This window comes from Euphorbia lathyris, chromosome 8 (genome assembly GCF_963576675.1).
Source record: "Euphorbia lathyris chromosome 8, ddEupLath1.1, whole genome shotgun sequence".
NCBI lineage: Eukaryota > Viridiplantae > Streptophyta > Magnoliopsida > Malpighiales > Euphorbiaceae > Euphorbia > Euphorbia lathyris.
In genome coordinates, this window is record NC_088917.1 from 14,805,743 (window position 1) to 14,831,147 (window position 25,405).

General features: G+C 32.4%; 1 pseudogene; it reads left to right on the forward strand.

Moving 5' to 3' along the window:
• The first annotated feature begins 17,106 nt into the window (after positions 1-17,106).
• On the forward strand, positions 17,107-19,172 carry LOC136203856 (protein FAR1-RELATED SEQUENCE 11-like; annotated as a pseudogene).
• Positions 19,173-25,405: the final 6,233 nt, after the last annotated feature.

A 25,405-nucleotide genomic window follows, 5' to 3' on the forward strand; every position in this document is an offset into this window, starting at 1 on the left:
GCTTGACATTCGTCTTCCACTTTCTACTGGCACAAAATGGGATATCTCGACGAAGCGTGTCAAACCACTTCCTAGCATTATCTTGCATACTCTTCCAAACTCACATGACATGTTGAACGGACCAACCCTGGACCTTCACGGTCTCCACTTCACTAACTTGAAGACTAGCCACCAATTTCCTCCACTCCGCTCATAGCCAATCTCAAATGAAATGTCCTGACGACACATATCAACCCAATCTAGAGTGATCCCATTTGCACTCTTTAAAACCCCAACATCCTTCATCCTTTATCCTTCATAGCATGACGAATCTCCTTTCTGGTGAGATTATAAACCTCTTCCTTCAAAGAACTTGCCTCCTCCACCTCCGGTTTAGGCTTTTGCCTTTGATTTCTTCGATCTGGAGATCTGGAAACCTCTAGTCTTTTTCGGTGTGTTTCATAACGACAAATCAAGGATTCAATGGAATCATGATGAGTGTTTCTATATCGTTTTGGAGATCTGGAACCTTCAGGTTTTGGAATCTACTTGAGAGGTGAAGGTGACCAATAAAGCCTTCGGTATGAAGGACTGACATGTTTTTCCTTCGATCTTCCACGGATCACTTCAGGTTGAGATTCCTCTAAGAATCCTCTCTTCTTCGGACAAGTCCAAACGACATGGTGTCATGTAGCCATTGATCTATATTTATCTCCATGCCTCCTTAGGAGTAAGTAATAACTTGAAAGCAATTAATGAAAGAATGTACTTAGATCTCTGTTTCCAAGGCTATTTATAGATGATTTCAAACCTAAAATGTAATGTATTTTACACGTGTTAGCTCTTGATTGGGTTCGGCTAAGTGTCTTTCCATGTGTAGACTATTGGTTGGCTTCAGACTCTTTTCCCTTTATGTCATTCCGTAATATATGGCGTGATCTAGGGAACATGAGCATACCTTTGAGCTTCAAAACCTCATTAATCCACATGTCAAGTCAAATGACTTCCTATTAAAGCTTCTAGTTAGTCGCACGAATCAATTCCTTTAGCTTATTTTGATATGGGCCTTTGATTCAGACCCGGAAGATTATTCAGTCGGGCCTTTATCCCGCCTTAACGATTTAATCTTGTATCAATTAGTATAGTTCAAAAAGTAACACAAGTTTAATTTGTCTTAATAAAATCACTTAAATTAGTTTTTGTTTTAATGAAGTCATTTTGAACGTTTTTCGGTCATTTTTCCGTTGGAGATGATTACATGGCATCTAATCATATTTCTCAATGTTATGTGGCATAATAAAAGGAATTTAACCATAAATTAATCCAAATAAATAAAGATTGTCAATTAAAATTTTAACCACAAATTAATCCACGTGGCATATGATTATCGATTACAATCAATTTAACATGACAGGTGGTATTGACATGACGATGAGATATCACATCAACAATTTTGACGAAAAGATAACTGAAAAAATGTCCAAAGTAACTTTATTAGAACAAAAACAAACTTAAAATCACAACATGTAAAACCCGAACCAGTAAAACCTAATCACAACCCGGTCAACCCGAACCGATCCATGATCTTTTGAGAAGTGGAAAAGATAATGCAAACAAATGAATTGTTGCTTTCAGAGGTTAGTGATCTTACATTAATTTAATGAAAATGAGAAATTTAAGGTAAACAAAGAGATAATTTCCTAGGTTGACAAAATCCTTGTTATATTAGTTAAATATACTGCTCAACTTGGCTTCAAAGCATTTTTTTTTTCTCTTAAATTGTAAGTTGTGCTGTCAATTAAGCAAAATAATTAATTTAATTTTGCTAGGTTTTATTTTTCAGTTTTACAACTAATCTATGTAATAATGATGGCATTATACCCAAAATATCAAAGATAAACATGTTACATCCACCAACTAATCACTAGCAGTGTTTAATTGACATTTTTTAGTACAATTATTTTTAAAAACCATAGTTTTACACGCATTGTTCAATTGGGTTTTTCAATGATCAGTGTGTACAATGACGAATACTGGATTGTTCGGTTAGGGGGCCGATTTTGCATGTTCATGCGTAAAAAAGTTTTTGCTAAATTAAATTTGATTTTTTCCGTATATATACGTGTTATAATCTGAGTAGTCAAGAACCAATTTTTAAGTATCAATGTAAAACTTGTCAAAATTAAGCTAGATTGTATTTAAGATTCTTAACATGTAAAAAAAAAATGTGTTTCAAGAAAAAAAAAGTTAGATTTAGAAAGGGCCTAACAAGAAAAAAAAAATTAGAAGTTTAAATTTGAGAAGGCCTAACATGAAAAAAACTAGAAATTTGGATTTAGGACCTAAAAGGCAAAAAAAAAAAAAATTAGAAATTTGGATTTAGGAAGGGCCTAACACTTCTCGAGTCATCTTGGGGGTGCTAAACCAACACGCCATTAATATTTCTTGGAGACAGGGAGCTCGGAATCATCCATGATCAGACTAATTTATCTAATACTCAATCAAAGTTCTAGGTCAAATGCTCAATTTAGCACCCCAATTCTTAAATTTATCAAATACCTTTGGTCATGGTGGTTTCGGCGGTCGAAAGGGCCCAGGCCCCCGATCTCCAGCACCACCCCTGAGAAAAAGTGGTTTAGTCTCGAGCACACTAAGATAATTAAATTAGTACTTATAATATAGAACGTGATTGTATAACACAAAATTATGGAAGTTCGAACTTAGAACCACATGGTTATGGAGGAATCCTTAGCTACCACCTAAACCAACTATGATAACTTAATTTTGTTATACAATCATGTTCTATGTTATAAACACTAATTTAATTGTCTTGGAGGTTGTTCGAGGCTGAACCAATATTCCTCAGAGGTGGTGCTGGAGACCGAAGGAGGTTCTAGCCTCATCGGACTTCGGGTTGTCTCTACCCCTGGGAGCCGGAGACCGGCGTCAACACTCCAACAATAGAATTAGATAATAATAAAAGAGATAAATAAGAGAATGAAATTACTAATCGAGAGATCCTGTACTTGATGTTCTAAATGTTTTACATAGGAGATCCGATAATCATTGTTCATTGAGTCTCGTGTTCGACTTACTAATTAGAGGAATGTCTTCCGATGATGCATTTGGACGATGTTTTCTTTGATTACCATATTGTTTAGAGATTCACTTGCCAATAAATTGGTTGGCATAACAAACTGTATAAGAAATTGGATTTTAGATCTTATTGTAACTATGTAAAAAAAATCTCATGTATTTCCATTTGAAAGTAAAAGGTGCCAAAATAGTTTCAATATTGTTGAAAAGAGCAATTTAGTTCTCAGGTACAAAGGGTACAATTTTAGTCTCGATATAATTAAAGCCTTTACTCTCAGAAATTGATGCAACAAACATTTGTCAATTCTTAATGCTAAACGATGAAAGTGATATTGAAACAAAAATATATGATACCTAGGTGTAGCGGGGTTAATGACACAGTTATTTGGTGTGTCAATTTGTATTAGTGATGATTTTAATTTTATCATGTGACAAAAATTGATATTAAAATTGTATTATTCTCTATATAGAAACTAAATTAGATGTTTCTCAAAAAAAAAAAATGAAGATTACTTTTTTATTCTCATTTCTTTATAAAAAGAAGACATTTGGTTTACATAGTTAGTAAAAGAAATAATTTGATTAACACTGTTATATAAAAAGTCAACATATCTCGTCATCAAGTCAATATCAATATTGTATTATGCACGTTTGTGAACTCAAACAAGTTAACATATAATATATCAAAGTCAACATGATATGTAATGAAATTTAACATGTGAAGTCATCAAATAATAACATCATTTGACAAACATTGAAACTGAAATTGAATTGTTTTATACGTAATATCTAAATCATATATTCCCCAAAAACTTATTTGTTACTTTATAATAAAAAAAAACACGTGGTTTACATGGTTAGTAAAAGAAATAATTTAACTAATACTGTTATATCATAAAGTCAATATGTCTCATCATCAAATCAATATATCACATTATCAAATGAATCTCAGATAAGTAAAGATGATATTATGTAACATGTTAAAGTCCACATTATGATGTCATTAAATTCAACGTATCATATTATCAAATACTAAATTCATTAGTTAAATTAGTTTTTTTTTCTAATTGGTTAAAACGTATATCCTCTTTAAAAAACCATTATATCACATTCATCTATTTACAAATTGATACAACCACATATGCTTGATTTTTAGAAATGTACAAAAATAAATTACGTGGTTTGATCGATTTGTAAAAATAATTATCCTCATTTAAAAATTTACAAATATGATTGTTTTATAAAATTTGCAGTTAAATGATTTTTTGGTCAAATTTTCGGTCAAACAATATTTACGCTTTAGTTAAATTTCAAAGTTATACATTGTATTTTAGATAATTTGTAAAGTCAATCTTTTTTTTATTGCTCCATTTGGGATAAATAGTCACGATAATAAATTTTGACGGAATGACTGAGTTTGTAAATTGCACAAAACGCGTAACTTGTATTTGTAAACTTTTAAACCACAATAACTATATTTACAAACAGAGTCGTCCCTGGGCATAAGCCAAGAGTGCGGTCCCCAGGGTCCGTCCAAATTTTTTATTTTTATTCTACATATATTAACATTTTTTGTTATAAATATAATTATAATACTGATTCAGTCATAAAAAAAAAGACCAAATCTATACATATACTAAAAGCTGGAGATAAAATGTTGATGTGTCAGTTTGAGATAATTTCTGAATTTAATTTCTTATTTATTTATTTTAATTTATTTAATATTTATTAATCTATTATTTAGTTTATTTTATTTTATTAAATTAGTGGTTATTCTCCCACTAACTCACAATCTCTAGCAGTTTAGTTAGATTACGACTCTCCCAATAACTCATAACTTCTCACGTATTCTGTAAACTCACATCCCTAAAATCAGTTTATGGCCTTCCTAAAAAAAATTCTGGAATCATTTAAAGGTATACAGGTTTTCTAAACTCAGATGTTGTTCCATTATCCAAAATCAGTTTTCTTCACGTCAATGGCTAAAATCAGCTTTCTTTAAGTCCGTTAATCGCTCCTCCCTCTACCAGGTGGGTTAATTTCTTCATTTGCATACTTCTGAGTTGGGTTAATTTCTTCATTTGCCTGTAATTATTGAAATGAGTTTGTGTTTGATTAATTTCTTCATTTGCCTGTCTTCTTCGTCTATTCAGTTGGGTTAATTTCTTCATTTGCATGTCTGTTTCTTTATCTATTCCATTTCTGCTAATTTCCCTCCTGATGTGCTTCTTATACTTTGCAGTTGGGTCTGCAATTATTGAAATGGGTTGTCAAAATGGATTAATTAAAGAGGTATTACACTTTCTTTCTAAACTTCTCTTATCTTTAATTCTTCATTTGCATTAAAATACTGAATAATCTCATATGACAACATGATATGGATTTGGATTTTATCCCTATTTCTGAGTATCTGGATCTTATGTAAAGCTAAATTTTAGTTTATCATCAAATGCACCGTACTAGATTATGCAAGGAAAACCTAGCTTAATTTCCCTCATGCGCTGTTAGTATATTATTTATTATCCTTATATTAGTAGTCCTTAAATTATGTTTTTTTTTTTTTCAAATGTTGGACTAGATAAGGATAAGAGTTATTTTTAAAGTAAAGGATAAGAGTTGTTGCCGCAAAAGCCTATCTAGCCTGATTGCCAAAAGAGATAAGTACAACCTCAACTATATATAATCTTATAATCATAGGTTTATTTTCTCTCTTTTTTCCAAGGTTTATTTTACCTTAACTCTGATTTTCTTTGTTTGTTTTGGTAGAGTAGTTTGCTTAATTATGTGCTCCAAATGTGTAATGCCGTTTTTACTTTCGTAGCAATTTTCAGTTCTCAACTCAAAATGTTATTATGTGTTTTAATTTGGTTAATTATGTATTCTGCTTGCATTTGTTTCTTTAAATCATGATTAATTTTAACATCAATTTCTATGTCATGGTTTTGAATTATTTTTCACGACATAGATTTTATTTCCACTCTGATTTTTATCTACTTTTCTTAATGGGTTGTGTAATGGTGTTTATGAAAATCGACTTTAAAAACTCTAGATTTTGAGCTTTTTAAGTAATTACTAAAGGCCAATCTCGACAAGAATTGGAATTGTAGTTTATAATTACTAAAGGCCAATCTCGACAAGATTTTGAGCTTTGATGTTTTTCTATTTAATTATATTCTTTTGTTTGTTTTTAGTATTCTGAGTTCAGTCTACTTTGTTTAAATTAACATGTCTGCTAGGCTCTCAACGGAAATATCTCCAAAGCTGTGCATCTACAGAATTTTCGTTCAATTGGAATGCTCCAGTCAAATACAATAAGATAGATTCCTTCTTTTCCAGAGTGATACTGTCAATGGCTGTGGAAAATTCATGGAATATGTCTTTCTTATAATGCTCTTACTAGAGTTCAAGTTATTTGTCCATTATTAGAGGTTTTGATAAGTGATTTACATTGCAATTCAAATAATGCAATCTGATTTGGTTTTGCACACTGGTCATGTATTTAATTAAAGACAAAAAGCATCATTAGCCTTCTAATTTTTCATTTTTTGGTTCATTAATCTTTTAATCTTTTATTTGGATATATTAAGCTCTGATCATTTATTTTTTGGTCTCATTAAACCCTTGATGATTAAATTAGTAAGTTGTGAATATCTAATTCTGCTAAAAATACGTTATTAACTTTATATGTATTAGAAATTATACATCTAAATTATTAAAAAATACGCGCAAGATGCGCGGGTTGAAAACTAGTAATATAATATTTTAGGTCTAAAATGGGTCCAAACTTACGTTTTAGATTTTTAAATACAATTTTTTTTATTAAAGGCTCCTTATCTCTTATTTCACAGAGGCCCATAAAATGTCAGGATCGGTTCTGTTTACAAATCCGACAAACCATACAAAAAAAAATTACATATAACTTTTCTATATTTAATTCAGGCTTAAAATATCATTTGTCCCATGAACTTATCCAAAAAGCTTGATTAGCCCCTTGAACTTTCAAAATATCCCAGTAGTCTCCTCAACTTATATAAAATGTTCAATTTGCTTTTAAACTTGCACAAAATGTAATTAACTGATCACTCAGTTGCAAAAAAAATTAAGTTAAATGCGGAAGATGTATTGCACACGTCTTAAAAAAAAGTAAAATGACAAAGATTAGGGTATGTAGTGCTAATATTAGAGAATATAATTTTTATAGTTGAGCAAGTAATAACTTTATTTTTAATCTATTTTTGAATTATGTAATAACATTTTAAAATGCGTGAAATATATCTTCCATATTTAACTTACTTTTTTTTTTGCAACTGAGTCATCAATTGATTATATTTTATGCAAATTTAGAGGATTAACTGAATATTTTATACAAATTGGGAGTTCATGGAAACACTTTAAAAATTCCTCAAACTTTTTGAATAAATTTAGTAGATAAATTTTTGACCTAATACATCACCAGCTCCCTAAACTTGTCCATAAAAATTTATTAGCTCCCTGAACTTTTTAAATGTCTGGTCTCATCAGCTCCTTAAACCTGTTTATTCTGTAACAACTAAATACAAAAATCATAATACTAACTCGGATTAAAGTGCAAAAATATCCCTAACGTTTTGATCAGGAGTATTTTTACCTTAACATTTAAAATGGTGCAACTTTACCCTAACATTAGTAGCCAAGAGTATTAAGCCTAAATTTTTTAATTAATTATACCTGACATCGGTCATAAATTTTAAATTTAGAAAACGTGAGGCATTGACAAAAGGTAAGACAAAAATAATATTACAAAAAAGTTGTCGGAGTCAGAGCCAGTTATCTTATTTTTACATGCACGAGGTGAATAGGAAAAAGTAAATACTATATTTTGAAAATAATTAAATCTCAAATTAACATATAGTATTTTTTTTTTATGAGATTATAACCTATCTTATTACCATAGAATCTTCCTATTAAAAATAAAATAATACTGACGAAACTATTTTTTATCTTTTGTGACACGGAAATGATTATATATTCATTAGATGAAAAACAATCCGTACAATAAGAAAATAATAATAAATATAATCTATAAATATAAATTAAAGTACGAATAGATGAAAACAAATAGAAAAGGTAAATTAAAAAAATATAAAAAATACAAAAGAACAATAAAACATATATTTATCGTAATGTAAAATCTGCAGAAAATCAACTCCAATTAATCCAATATTTATCATTTAAGCACTTTCGAATATTCGGATCTAAGTCTTTTCTTTTATTGCAACTATATAGATCTATTGATCCATGAACACCTCTTGCGAAATCCAAAAAAGACATAAAGAAAAGAATAATAGAGAGTTGATACAATTCAAACGGATAAAAAAAAATCCGGTAAAATGTATGAACATCGAAAAAAATAACAAAAAAAAAAAAAAAAGGAATCATAACCTGTGGGAGGAGGAAGGAAGAAAAACTTATTTCTTCCTCCTCAAATTATATCCATAAAAAATAAAATTTGAAACTCGATAGATTATTAGACTTTACCATAAAAAGAAAACCACGATGCATTTGATTTAGTTCTAGACGAAAACCTGAAATCGATTGAAGAAATGAAGGAGATGGACCAGAAGAGAGAGAAAGGGTTTTGTTATTCAATCTAACTCACCAAACGGAATACAATGGCTATATATATAGCCAGCCAACACATAAACCACGTGTATGGCAAATAACAGAAAATAAACCCAATATCTAAAATAGTCCTTATAATACTAAAACAATACAATTTATTCCTTCAGCCTCCCCTCAAGTTGAAGTACTAGCAGCTTCAACTTGTCCTGCATTATTGACAGCATGCAAGTGCATCTTCAATAAAGTTCCTGCCATTTGAATGCCTGTAAGTGGCTTTGTAAACAAATCTGCCAGTTGATAAGCAGAACTCACAAATGGTGTGTAAATGAATCCTGATTCCATATGAGCTCTAACAATGTGACAATCAATCTCCACATGCTTCATCTTCTCATGGAAAACAGGGTTAGCGGCTATATGTATAGCTGCCTGATTATCACAGCTCAATGGTATTGGAAGGTCAAGTGGCATTTGAAACACATCCATCAAATAGGACAGCCACTTGATTTCACATGAAGCAATAGACATTGCTCTATATTCAGCTTCTGCTGAACTCTTCCTACACACAGCTTGCTTCTTGGATTTCCAAGATATTAGACATTCTCCAATAAACATACAATACCCTGTAATGGATTTCCTTGTGACTTTGCATCTACCCCACTCAGAATCACAATAAGCCTGCATTTGCTTTAAAATTGAGCTATTAGAATAGAACAGCCCCAAATACATTGTACCTTTCAAATACTTCACTACATGTTTTGCTGCTTCCATTTGCATTTCAGTAGGCTCACTCATATACTGACTTAGTTGTTGGGTTATGAATGCTATGTCTGGTCTGGTAAAACCCAGGTATAAAAACCTGCCAACCAACTTTCTGAATTGCTCTGGCTCAGAACATAATGATGATTCTGCATCCACAACCAAACCACTATTAAAAGGGTTAGACACACTTGAACATTGAGTGAGGCATGCATCTGCTATAAGATCCCTGATATATTTTCCTTGAGAAATGAGAAGTCCTTTCTCTGATCTGGCCAACTCTATGCCAAGGAAAAACTTAGCTTCTCCCATGTCTTTGATGGTAAAACAATCATCTAGTGCTTGCTTTACTTCATTAATCAAAACAATGGATGTACCTGTGATCAACACATCATCCACATAGACAATTAAAGCTAAGAAAACATTATCCCCACGTTTAGTAAATAGGCAATAATCATGGATGGATTTTTCAAACCCCAAGCTAATCAACTTATCAAAAAAAGCTTTATTCCACTGCCTGCCAGCTTGTTTGAGTCCATACAAGGACTTATTTAGCTTGCAAACCATGCCTTTTGCCTTCATATAACCCTCTGGTGGAGTCATGTACAACTCTTCATCTATATGGCCATGAAGATAGGCATTGTTAATGTCAACTTGTTGAATAGGCCAGTTATATGTTACAGCAACTGCCAAGAAAATTCTGACTGTAGTGACCTTAGTAACTGGAGAATAGCTGTCATGGTAGTCAATGTCAAATTGCTGATCATAGACCCTTGCAACCAATCTAGCTTTAAATCTAGCTACAGTACCATCAGCAGCATACTTGACTTTGAAGAGCCATTTACAAGTAATTGCTCTTTTCCCTGCTGGGAGTGGCATTAGACTCCATGTTTGGTTCCTTTCTAAAGCTTCAATCTCTTGTTGCATAGCTGCTTCCCATTTTGGATGCCCCTGTGCCTCTCTGTAGTTCTTAGGCTCAAATTCCTTAGCAACATTAGCCAAACATAATAAGTAAGATTTGTTGTAGGTGAATAAACTGTCAGATGATGCTGTAAAAGCCTGATTAACAACAAAGTCCTGAAACCAGACTGGTTGTTGTGTATTCCTGGTGGATCTTCTTACTGGAACTATAGCTTGAGACCCAGTATGAGTGTATGATTCCTCTCCTGTATTTTCACTAATATGAATCCCCTCTAAATCAACAGATGGTGTCTCAGTATCAACTATAGTCGGCACATTGATCAAAAGAGGGCTTTCCTGAGTTTCATCAGAACCATGACTCACATTAGCATATGGGAAGATGTCTTCAGAAAACTTGACATCTCTAGATATAAGCAATTGCCTGGTGGAAATACTATACATTTTCCATCCTTTCTGGCCCACTGCATTACCCAGATAGATGCATTTGCTTGCTCTATCATCAAATTTTCCTTTACTAGGATTAGTATTCAATACATATCCTTGACATCCAAAAACCTTCAGTGCATTCAATGGAGGTTCTTTACCATGTAACATATAGTATGGAGATTTCCAGTGTAGTACCTTAGTTGGAGACAGGTTGAGCAAAACTGTAGCGTGTGTCATAGCTTCCCCCCAAAACTGAACAGGTAGATCACCTTGTTTAAGCAATGCTCTAGCCACAGTAGTGAGGCTCCTGTGTCGCCTTTCCACCACACCATTTTGTTGTGGTGTGTAAACACATGTTTTTTGATGCAGGATGCCATGTTGCTTGAATAAATCTTGTGTAAACTGACTAACGAACTCAGTCCTATTATCAGACCTTATGTGCTTAACTATGGTTGTATACTGTGTTTGCAACATTAGTATGAACTGATCAAGTAGACTGGTGACTTGATCCTTCGTCTTGAATAAGACAGTCCATATAACTCTAGTAAAATCATCCACCAGAGTTAGCATGTATCTGTTGCCAGTAAGAGAAACCTCTTTATATGGCCCCCAATAATCTGCATGAACAAGCTCAAAACTTCTTGTACTTTTAATCTCACTGACACCAAATAGTGATCTGACTTGCTTTGACCTCATGCACACATCACAACTATGAAAATCATCAGGCAAGTGTGAAACTAGACCCTGAATATGCATCAATTTTTCCTTGGACATATGTCCTAACCGTTTATGCCACAATTCAGCACTATCATCATCTTTAGCAAGCAAAACAAAACCAGCATCATCAAGGTAATACAAACCATTTCTTAAAACTCCTATAGCAAATGGCTTGTCATCTCTTATTTCTTGTAAAATACAACAAGATCCTTGAAAGCAAACTGAAATACCCTGATCTTGTAATAGTCTGCTAACAGACATCAAATTATGACAAAAACTAGGCACATACAAGACATTGAGCAATTTGAAGCCATTTTTTAACATAATTTCCCCCTTATACTGCACTAGTTCGGCTTCTCCAGTAGGTAGAAATATGTTTCTTGGATAGTCTAATTTCACAACATTATCAAGTAGCTCAAACATATATGTCATATGTGTTGAAGCTCCTGAATCCACTATCCAAGCTAACTGACTACTATTTGCAGTTGTGATAGATTTGTTACATGTGCAAGCACCAGCAAAAGCTGAGAATTCTGGCATGCTATTGGTCTGTGTAAATTTGCCTTTCAATTGTCTTTGTACCTCCCTCTGAACCATTTCTTGCACTAATTCAGACTTAGCTGGCATATTTGTATCCTCTTCAAAGTCCTCTAATGGAGATGAGCACCCAGAACTGTTGTCTTGCACAAGGTTGGCTTGATATTTGGCAGGACCAGTGAATCTCTTCCTCTTAAACCACTCAGGGTAGCCTTTTATTCTAAAACATTCAGATCGATCATGACCTGATTTCTTACAGTAATTACATTGTTTATCTTCTTTGCTTCGATTTGTATTAGAACTGTAAGATCCTCCAGAAAAATTACTAGTATTCGATTTGGAGCCTTTGTTGTTTTGACTTCTTCCTCCTGTAGACATATTAACAAATTCTGACTGCATACTATCATCTGCATCTTGAGGCTTTTCAGTTTTGGCTAACATTGAATAAGCTTTATACACTGGTGGAAAAGGATCCATTAACAATATTTGATCAATCACATGATTAAAATCAATGTTTAAACCTGAGAGGAATTGCATTAGTTGCTCTTCATCCGCTTGACTCTGAGCATTTGTGCGAGATGCACATGTACAGGCTACTGATGGCTTGATTTCAGCATACTCATCCTAGAGCCTCTTCAACTTGTTGAAATAATCCACTAATGTCATATTCCCTTGCTTCAATCCGCATATCTCCTTTCTCAATCTAAAAATGAGCGGTCCATTGCTTTCACCGTACCGTTTCTGAATCTCCAACCATAATCCTCTTGCCGTTTTTGCGAAAACAAATACAGGACCTAAATCCTTCGAAAGTGAGTTGAGAATCCAGGAGAATACTAGATCGTCGTCTTCTTTCCATTTCCAGTATGCATCAGATTTTTGATCCTCTGGAGCATCATCTTTTTCTATATGGTTGAGCTTTCTCTTAGCGTTGATGGCTAACTTCATAGATCTGCGCCAGAGTATGAAATTTCTGCCATTAAGAGCAGTGCTCACAAGCACCAAGCTCGGATTGTCGTTGCTATTGTGTCCTTGAGTCGCCATTGTTGACGGTTTATCGGAATTATTTGAAGATTCCGATTCTGAATCAGAGTTTCCTCTCTCCTCTTTGTTGTTTTTTAACGAAGTTGATTTCACAATCTCAGCAAAAGATTGTTGATGCTTCTTTGTCATAATCAACTTAGAATCGATGGAGAAATCTATGGATCATGAACCGGATAGCTCTGATACCATGAAATCGATTGAAGAAATGAAGGAGATGGACCAGAAGAGAGAGAAAGGGTTTTGTTATTCAATCTAACTCACCAAACGGAATACAATGGCTATATATATAGCCAGCCAACACATAAACCACGTGTATGGCAAATAACAGAAAATAAACCCAATATCTAAAATAGTCCTTATAATACTAAAACAATACAATTTATTCCTTCAAAACCTCAAGACAGTTTTCTATCAGAGAGAACAGTTTCTGTGCGTTCGGTTTGATGATAGGAAATTTATTGTCATTTTTATTGATATTTCAATATTTGCCATAAGCAATGCTTTTAAAAATTTCTTAAGAAAATAAATAATATCACACGTTAATCTTTTGATGAATATTATAAATATCATCACGTCAAATAGTATTTTTTTTAATTGGAAAAAAAGCATTATTATAAAATTTTAGGTGTTAAGAGTTTAAAAAATTAAATACTAAGTGATTGAGTTATTTGATAAATATTAGAAGTAATAAATCTTAAATTTATAAATATTAAAAAAATTGTAATAAAAAATATGTTTCTTAAAACCTATATGGAAAATGGTAATACTGTACAAGTCCATTTATAAAGTATATAAATTATTTTTTTAAAATAAATTTTAAATTGTTATTATTATTAAGGAAAAGTATAAAAATAAACACTGTACACAATTTAAAAGTTTTCAAGATGGTAACTTGTGGTTCATTCTGTTAGCAAATGCAGTCCAAATTAACTAATAGTGTTAGAAAAGTCAAAAGTCAAATAGTAAAGAGTGATTATGTTTAGAGAGAGAGAATGGAAATGAATTAAAGAGATGTGAGAGAATGAGGAGATGGTTATTTTGATATTTTATTTTTGTTTTGGGTTTTGTTTATGATAATTGGATAATAAGAGGGTTAATTTATAAAATAAACAAATATAAAGATAAAAATAGTTCTTTATCATTTGACTTTTGACTTTTTTTAACACCGTTAGTCAGTTTGGACTACTTTTGCTAACGGAATGAACCACAAGATACCAATTTACAAACTTGTAAACCACGTAGTTTATGTTTGAAAGTGTTCCAAAACCACATGGTTTATTTTTATACTTTTCTCTTATTAATATTCAACTTCAAATTTTGAATTATAAAGTTTAACTTATTTATCGAGATTATAATATCAATAATTTGAATACAATAATAGATTTACGGATTATTTTTTTCAGTATAGAAATCGTTTGGATTGATCGCAGCGGAATAATGAACTTTGATCGTGTATTATCAATCAAGTTTCAACTACACTAAAAGGGTGTTTGGTTACCATTTTTTCTGAAAAAACCACAGTCTTTTACTTCGTTGGAGATACTAGTCTAGTGGATTTTCCCATTGTTAAAGGTTAAAGATTTTTTTAAAAAAAATGAAGGAGAGAAGGGAGAGATTGATTTGAATAAATGAAAATCCAAAGAGTGTTCCTTCAAAAAAAAAAAAAAAATCCAAAGAGTGTTTTCTCTCTGTTAAAAAAAAGTGTGGAAGTGGAAAAGGTGGGAACAGTTACAAATGGATATGCGAGATTGTGCAGTAATGCGCTTAGTAATTTGGAAATTTGATAAAAGGGTATTCTAGTCTTTGCTATAGACTACGTGTGGGAAACCTAAGCTAAGTATAGTAATTCACATAAATTATGGTGAGGAGTGAGGCTCTAAGTGATGACAAGGAAGGAAGAAACTATGCGGTAAAAAGAAAGGGTGGTAGTGTTGGAAATGTGTCCTAAAGACAATAAATATTCTTACGATTAATGAAATGTTCGTTAACTTTTGTTTGATTTATTATATAGTTATGGTTAACTATTAAAAGGCATTTAATCTTTTGTCATATAATTAATAGATAGAATAAAAATCTTTAGTTTATGCAAGATGAAGTAAGGCTAACCTTTAGGACTAAAACTAATTGATCATAAACTTAAAGCACTCAAACCAAACATTATGTTAAAGGATTGGTACAATGTTGTTAAGATTTACATATAATAATGATTTCTATTCTTGACTAGGCAGTTAATAATATCTAAACAGTTACATGGATGTATATGAAAGAGTTCTTGTACATTGACGATCTGACAAGAGATACCAGGATAAATAGTTCTAATGTCAATTGGTTTATCTTATAGGTGATAGTAGGTATAAACAATCATCGGACTTAAATAATCATTATTGTGATTCTAGATTGTGAATTGTGATGTTTTGACGGTATTATCGAGCACGATCCAACACACTAGGTGTGTCTTGGGCAGTGTTTGGGTATCACATAAAGTAATTGCTAGATAATTGAATGATAGACTAAGAATTTGCCACTCTCGATAGATGAAAGATATATCATTGGCCACTTGTGGGATAATTATTCTAAATCCTTGCAATGTGATAGATTATAGGTTGAAATAGAGATTTCACATAATCTATCTAGTTTGAACAATTCAACATACACACGTGAACAAACGTCTCTATAAATGTGACTCGACATTTTCCATAATCACGATTCGTTTGGATATAGTTGATAAATAAACGAATTATACTATAACTATGCACTCATAGGTAAAGGTCAAATCAACTTGACTTCTTATGGCTCTAGGGGAGTGAGATATTTTTTTTTAAGTTGGTGCACTCACTCCGTTATAGGTTTGATTGTATTGATATGATACAAATTAATAGATATACATTAAAGAGTTAATTTACCAAAAGATTCAATTGAACTGCAATACACGGTTATGGCTAGATGCAATAAGAACTTAACGGGCCACACATAAAGAACAAGAACGAAGAGCGGAACGTAAATTGAAAATTGTTTCTACATAGAACTAAGGGAGACCGAAATAAATGTGTAGTATTTTAGGTATTTTAATTGAATTAGATATATTATATAATAGAGATTATAATTAATTAGAACTAATATTAATATACATATAGTGTTCTAATTGAAATAAAAGAGTTAATTATATTAGATATATAGAAAAGTATAAAAATAAATGATGTGGTTTGATCGATTTGTAAAAACAGTCCTTGTAATTTAAAAAAATTCAAATAGGGGTCTATGTTTTGTGAATTTTGCAGCTAAAAGATATGTGAGTCAATTTTTCGATCAAATAATACTTATTTTTTAGTTAATTTTTAAAACCAAACCTTGTATTTTCGGTAACTAGTGGTCTTTTTAATTGCTCCAAATCGCTCTATTTTGAGGTAAATAGTCACGACAATAATTTTTAATGGAATGACTGAGTTTGTAAAGTGCCCAAAGTAGAGATCTTTGTTTGCAAACTTTTAAACCACATAGACTCTCTTTGCAAATCGGACAAACCATAAGATTTATTTTTATATTTTTCCAATATATATTAACGTATATTATTTATCAGATAAATGATAATATTAATATTAATTATATATATATTATAAGGCAAAAGCTAACGAGCGCCCCCTGGGGTGCTAGATAAGAAAAATAATTATCATTAATCACTACATCAAAAGAATAAATAAAAGGATGTTATTATTGTCATTAATCATTTTTTTGACTAATTGACCATTAATCATTTTTTTGACTAATTAATCATTAATAATTTTTTTTTGACTAATTGATCATTAATTACTCCATTTTATTTCTACCATAACATCTCATTCCCTCTATTTTCTATTCCCACCATTTCATCTTCCCTTATAAATTTTATAATTTTTTCAACTTTTTCCCTCCACTTCCTTTTCCACCAAAAAATAATAATAATCAGATTACACTTTCAATTATAAGGCCTTAATATCTCATTCCCTCTACTTCGTTTATGCCATTTCATTTCCACTTCTTTGAGTTGAGAGCAAAATGTTTGATTTGAATGTCCTCCCATCCAATGAAGAAATAGTGGTGTTCATGGAAGAAGATAATGTAGAAGAAACTCATGATCAAGCAAGCCTACGGTTACAACCATTTGTGAGTCAAACATTTTTAAGTGAAGAAGAAGCATGGGTATTTTACCAAAATTATGCACGCCGACACGGTTTTAGCATTCGGAAAGATCGAACAAAAAAAAGATGGTATAATTGTAAGACGTGATTTCTACTGTCATCGTAGTCGAACTCAACCAGGAAAGGAAATTGACCTAAATAAGGAGCAAAGAAATAGAGTTTCTGATAAATGTAGTTGTAATGCTCACCTGCGTATCAAATTGAAGATTTGCAATGAAATATTTCATGAAGAGTGGCACACAACTACATTTATAGAAGGGCGTAATCATGCTTTACTATCTCAATCACAAGTGCGGTTCCTTCCTGCTAATAGGATGATAAGTCAAGAAGATGAGGCACATATTCTGCTATTGAAAGAAGTCGGTCTATCGGTGAGACAAATTATTCGTGTTCTTGAGCTTGAAAAAAATGTAGAGCATGGAGAGCTTCCTTTTCTTGAAAAAGATATCAGAAATCTTTTTACCAAAGTGAGAAAAACAGTTTCTAGGAATGATGTTTCCAATTTGATAAAGTATTTCAAATCTTGCAAAGAAGAAAATTCTAACTTCCACTACGTTGTTAAGGTTGATCATGAGAAGAAATTAGAGCACTTGTTTTGGTGTCCAGTTCAATCAATTGAGTAGTATGACAAATATGGAGATGTTGTGGTTTTTGACACAACTTATAAAGTAAATTTATATGACATGCCATGTGGCATATTTGTTGGTATGAATAATCATGGAAAAACAATATTTTTTAGATGTGCACTACTCCGAAATGAAACTACAGATACTTTCAAATGGTTAATGAAGGTATACATCATTTTCATTTATTTTTTCTCATGCAAAATAGCTTACTTTTAACTAACTTAATTATTCCTCCAAATTTTTACATTGTTCATTATTTTATAAGATTTAATTTTTTGCACTATGTTCATTGCTTTTAAGTTACTCAATTATTCCTAGCGTTTTTTTATTACACTATAGTAGTGACATATATATATTTCATTAATTCTAACGTATATGTTTTTATTTTCTTGAAGACTTTTGTGGACACTATGAAAAAGCCACAAAAAACGATCATAACAGACCAAGATCCATGGATGACACAAGCAATTTCTCAAGTATTGCCAAACACTAAACATTGCTTTTGTATATGGTATATCACTTCAAAATTTAGTGGTTGGTTCACATTTATTCTCCGTGATAAATAGCAAGTGTGGTGCAAAGATTTTTATATGCTCTATAAGTTGGAGACGATTGAAGATTTTGAGACCCAATGGCCCATTGTTCTTAGCAAAAACAACTTGCTTGACAATAAACATGTAAAAGGTTTGTATAATATCAAAGAATTTTGGGCATCGGCATACCTTCGAAGTTACTACTTTGGAGGGATGAGGACTACAGGAAGATCCGAGTATATTAATGGTTTTATCAAGAGATTTGTATCGTCCAATTCAACTTTAAACGATCTTGCTAAATAGGTTAGTAGAAACTCACTTTTTTCCCCTCTCAAATAGTGGAACTAGTAGGTACTATTAATGTGTGGTGTACAAAGTTTCAAAGTGATTCATTTTTATTATGTTTATTGTTTTGTTAGATTGATGTTGCGGTTCGAGAGATAATCCAAAGACAATCACATGATAATATGGTAGCTGTCACTAAGAAGAATGTTTTAAAAGTCAAGTCCCCTTTGGAAGAAAACGCTTCTCAAGTACTCACTCCGTTTGCTTTTGAGAAGTTCAAAGAAGAATGTCGTAGATCAAATCAATATTCAATCATTTGCGATGATGGTTATGATTTTACAGTTAGATATTATGCAAATGAAAATAGTCGATGTCACAAAGTATTTTGGGATGGAAATGTTGCAATGTGCTCTTGCAAACAGTATGAGTTCTTGGGGATAATTTGCCGGCATATATTGCGAATAAGGACCAAATATTAATTACATAATAATATACCAACTCCTAGTTAGAATTAGCACTTTAACTAATTACGTAATTGAATTACTTATCCAATTAATATACCAACTCCTAGTCAGTGGCTACAACAATACCATCATATTGTATGAGCGCCTTTCTCCTCCCGAAATCACTATGCAATGAAATGGAGGTCATGATGAACGCTTTCTAGTGGGGTGCGAGATTAGGAGGTGGCAGGAAAATTCACTGGAAATCTTGGGCAAGACTTTGCACATCAAAGAAAGGAGGAATGGGGTTCCGACATTTACACTCTTTCAACTTAGCTCTGCTAGCCAAACATGTCTGGAATATAGTCACTAAACCAACTGCTCTCTCTAGCAGACTTCTCAAAGCTGAATACTTTTCTAGAGGGGATATTTTGACGGCTAATCTGGGTTCCAACCCGAACCATATCTGGAGAGGCTTTTGGTCGGGTATTCCCTATATTACTAATGGCCTGAGATGGTGAGTGGGAACCGGAGAAACGATCCGCATATGGTCTGATCCTTGGATATCGGGTGAAAATAGGCTCATCTCCACACCAGCTCCATCGAGTACCACGTTCGTGTAGTGTCGGATCTGTTTGTACAGGGGACAACATATTGGGATGCTGGACTACTATGCCAACTGTTCTGCCCAGCGAAAGTTGGAGATATCCTACGACTGCCGGGTGGATCACAATCAGGCACCGATGCGCTACGATGGGAGTTTGAGAAGCATGGTGTATATAGCGTCAGGTCGGGATATTATGTGGTGGCTTTTGTTTTACTAGAACCAGCACAAGTAGAGGGTGTGGCAGTGGATTGGCCAAGGTTATGGAAGCTGTGGATCCCCCTCGAGTTAAACTATTTTTGTGGAAAGTGCTAACTCGAACCTTACCACTACGGGACCGACTAATAACTAAGGGGATGACCCTACCCAACGAATGTGCTAGCTGCCACCTATTTGGGGAGCATGAGACTCACGTCTTTCTTGACTATAATTTTGTAGAGCAGAGCTAGCAAACGGCTGGATTAATGCTGAATATACCACCAGTTAGTGACTTCATGGAATGGTTCAATTGTCTGCTGAACAATCACAAGTGGAAAGTTTCAAAGGTGGCTTGTATGGTGTTGTGGGGCATTTGGCACAACCGGAATGACAAAGTCTGGGGCAAGGCTCAGGTCACCGCTGCAGTTGGAGTACAGCTTGCTACGGGCTTCCTTGAGCAGTGGCAGGAGGCCAGACACACCGTAACACAAGCTCGCATACCATGGAACGAAGAGGCATATCGAGTATGGCAGAGGTCGGTGGGACAGGAGACTAAATTGAATATTGATGTAGCTGTCTTCCAGGATAATCAGACTATAGGGTGTGGATTTGTGTTACGGAATGCAGCAGGAGCAATCCTTGGGAGTGGCAGCAGACAGGTTGCAGGCACCTTCGAAGCAAACATCGCGGAAGCTATCAGCCTGAAAGAGGCATTGACCTGGCTCAAAACAGTGCAAAGGTGTAATGTGATCGTCGAAACAGACTCCCTTCAGGTTGCAAATGCCTTCAACAACCCGTTAGAAGATCGGTCAGGATTCTCTCTCGTTGTCCAAGACTGCATCGCCTTAGGAGACTAGATTGGTATCTACCAGATTTATCATGTAATGCGAAAAGCGAATAGTGTAGCTCATTGTCTAGTACGAGCTGTTAGGGAGCATGCTAGCCCGTCTTTTTGGCAGCACGGACCGCCCCACTGTTGGTCGGCTGCTAAGATAGATGTTCACTATTCTCATTATTAATGAAAGTCCATTCTTTTCAAAAAAAAAAAAATCCTAATTTGAATTAGCACTTTAATTAAAGAAAAAAAATACTATATATATCCATGATACATGTAATTTCAGCCTACATTGTATATTTTGTGATTAGGGTTTTATTTTTGTCTTACAAGAAATTTTCCCAAACACAGATTAACTAGTTGGTTTTAATGAGTTATAGTCACATCGTTCATCCGTTCGCGTTCGTGTGGATCTACATTAGAGGCACTCCTGCTTTGAATGATCACTTGTTGATTACAACACTGATTGTCATTTCAGATGATCTGATTAGAACACTACTGCAGTATCCAGTGGATCGCATTGTAACAACAGACAGTAGAATGCTTCGAAAGGTAAACATAAATATCCTTCTCGTTCAATTAATTAGTTTGTTCATCTAACGGATATAACGAGATCCATGAGATTTGGGAATAGAAAAATTTAGAGTTTTCATTGTATTGTCTAGATCGTTTATACATGTCGTATTCTCAATGGTAGCATTAGAGTTGTCGCTATATTTTCGGTGATGATCAGATTTTATCTGATTACTTGATTGTTTTATTAATTAATGATTTTTTTGAAATTATTTTATCCCATGTTGTTTTGTAAAATTTGGTATGGGTGTTTGTATTTGAAGTTGATTCAAATAACGGATAAGGTGCAAAAATATCCTTAACGTTGCAGTCATGAGTAATTTTACCCTTAACGTTTAAAATTATGCAATTTTATCTCTAATGTCTAAAATGGTGTAATTTTACACATAATGTTAGTAGCCAATACCAATTTTACTCCTAATGTTGACAAATTGGGTCAATTTAAGAAATAATTTATTAAATTATCTTCTCGGTTATCAGTGTTGTAAAAGTCGTAAGTCGCTAGTCGGGCGGACAAGCCCTCAAAAGATTAATCGGGGATTAATCGGATATGTACTTTTCTATTTTTTATATTTATAATTAAATAAATATTATATAAACACATTTAAACTATAAATTATCACATCTAAAAATAATATTAATAAATATTATATAAATATTATAAATATTTGTTTTAAATAAATAATAAAATATCTATAAATAGTCATTAAAAAAATGTGTCTACTACCTTCTCCATATTCATCAAATAATTCTTTATTTTCTTTCTCAAAATATTTAATACTAACATTTATAAAATTCCACAAATATACTCCAATTCTTTATTTTCTTTAGTTTGGTTTTTTTTTTTTAATTTCTAATATATGTTGAAATTAGTTTTATCTAGTGCTATGTAAATCAGTTTTATTTTTTTTAGTTGTTGTTATGATCATTAATTATTTATATTATTTATTTTGTAGCAAACTTTTTATAATTTTATGATTTGACCCGATTTTTACCCGCCTAACCCGACTTGCCCGCCTAGCCTAACTTGCCCGCCTAGCCCGACTTGCCCTGATTTATCCCGACTTGAACCGCCTAGGCGGAAATATATCGGACCCCCGACTTAACCCGCCCAGTTATAAAAAATCGGTCAGTGTTCTGAATTTCACCGACTAGTCGGCCGATTAGTCGCCAACTTGGCCGACTTTTATAACACTGTCGGTTATGAATCTTGTCGTCTATACTTCACATGTGCGTCATTTTATCACTCATTAATAACAGATAACAAACATATGATTACACGCGAAAATTTTAAAAAAAATATATATACTGTCTTTTGTACGAGTTGGACAAAAAAATTCATATATTTCACCGAATTTATAAATATTAATCTCCAATTCTATTATTAAATTATAAAAAATATGAAATCTTCTTTTTATAATCAACGAATATGTAATTTGTGCAGAATAAGCAACAAAATATTTGTGTTTTATAATACGGTTTTGATATATGCAGCCCTTAGGGCTGCATATAAGCATTTTTTTTTTGAATGAGGCTGCATATAAGCATTTTTTTTTTGAATGAGGCTGCATATAAGCATTAAATACAATGGAATATTTTTTTGTATTTTCAAGATGTATATTTATTATGCATTGAACTTCTAAATACACCAAAAATCATTTACTGCAATCATAATAAATTCTTTTAAATTTTCTATATCTGCATTAATTTTTAATTTTTAATTTTTTGAAAAGATATCTGCATTTATTATTTCGACAGGTTATTTGTAACTGTGTTAGTAACAGAATAAAAGTTACAAATAACTCGTCGAAATAACACAGTTACGAATAACCTGTCGAAATGATTAAGTCTGACATATAAAAGTTACACACAAAAAACTGCATACAGCCCATCAAAATACAATTAACTGCTTTATTTTATCGATGAACTTCTTTGGAATATCTGATGTGATAGTCAAATAACTGTCAAATCAGTAAGTTCAAATTTTCTGTTGTGTAAGGATAAAATTGAATTTACTTGACATTGTTAGGGGTAAAATTGTACAAATTCATAGTTACGAGTAAATCTGCACTTTTTAGAAAACGTTAGAAGTTCAATGTATAATAAATGCAGATATCTTTTCAAAAAATATTATCATTTCGGCAGGTTATTTGTAACTGTGTTGTTACTAACACAGTTACAAATAACATGTCGAAATAATAAATGCAGATATCTTTTTAAAAAATAAAAAATAAAAAATAAATGCAGATATAGAAAATTTAAAAGACTTTATGATTGCATTAAATGATTTTTGGTGTATTTAGAAGTTCAATGCATAATAAATATACATCTTGAAAATACAAAAAAAATACTCTATTGTATTTAATGCTTATATGCAGCCCTAAGGGCTGCATAAATCAAAACCGTTTATAATAATGTATAAAATTAATCCAACTTGCAAACGTTAGAGGTAAAATTGCTCTTTATTGTCAATATTAGAAGTAAAATTGCACAATTTTAGATATTATGGATAAAATTGTTCCTGGTTGTAAACGTTAGGGGTATTTTCTTATCCCTCCATATAATTAGAAATGCATAATGGATACGGATGAAAGAGGTTCACTGGTTTTGAAACTCTAATTTGGTTTTGAATCAATGATGTATATGGACAAAGTAAAAGAAAAAAAAATCTATACATCCAAAAGTTGTTTTTTTTTTGGAATCATCCAAAATTGGTTTTAATGCTTTGTTTATATGTGAACGAAATTGCATGATTGAATTTTCAATTGCAAAATTGCAATTGCGATTTGCTGGTAGGCAATTAGTTGCGCGGCACCGGAGTGGCTGCCAACCGTAGACACCCGTTATCGTATAAAATGAATCAGAAACGTGGCATTATGGAGTTTCTCAGATCAACTGTCACTGCAATTTAGATCTTCATATCATTCAGAAAGCTTTCATGGAATGTTTTCTTTTGAGGAAAACCCTCGTATGGCTAGGTTAAAGACTTCACAATACGGATGACTTCTTCTAAAGCCAGACTCTCTAATCTTTGATTCTGTTTTACAGGTTAACTCTGGAAGATTCGACATGACATTCAAACTCTCAGTCACAAGTTCAGATATACAATTATCATTGCGCGGTGAGCGTGGAACTCAAACAAAGCACGTAAACTACAAAAAACTCAGCAATGATTGAAGAAAATTGCATCCAGCCAGAAATCCACAGAAAAAATAAAGAAGAATACACTCATGAGTCTGGAGACCAGTTCGGTTCAATAATCTCTAGGATTGGATTGAACTTTGGGGATTCCTAAAAATGAATTTCCAGGATTGGATTGAAAATTCCAGTCCGGTCAAATTCGGAGATTCAGGGATTCGGTTCCGGTCCAATCTAGTACAATTATTTGACGAGTCAAAATACGTATACTTTTACCAAAAATAAATTAAAAATATAATTTACAAGATAATAAATATATAAAATTCTTAATAAAAATAAATAGCATATGTATACCATACCAATTATTAATTTTAACCTAAATAAAGTAATTGGTGAACCGAATTGCTAAAGAACAAATGAGTAACTTAGTTTCAAGATTAATAAATTTTAACATCTTAACACACACAAATCTTAAGAAATGCATAATTTAAGCTAAATAACAACAAATTAAAGTACAATAGCAGAAAAAACTTGACCAGATTCTAACGAGTTAAAATTCAATAACAGAAATCAAAATTTGACTAAAGTCATACACTACCAAATTAATTAATTTATTTTGATTTTCATATGTACACAAATTTTAGGATTTAACCAACAACCAAAAGAAATATTATGAGAAACAATACCTGAAATTGAAATTGAAATTGCAAACAATTAGATTTCACTTTAGAGAGTAAATTGAGAAGACGATGTCAGAACTAGAATTCTAATGAACTAGGATTCTCATGAATTAGAATTATAAAATAGGAAGAAAAAAGAATGAGAAACAGAGAGAATATAGAGAAGAATATAGAAGAAAAAAAAGATTTCATTAACCAATTACATAATCAATTAGTACAAGTTGATTCTCTTAAATAGGAA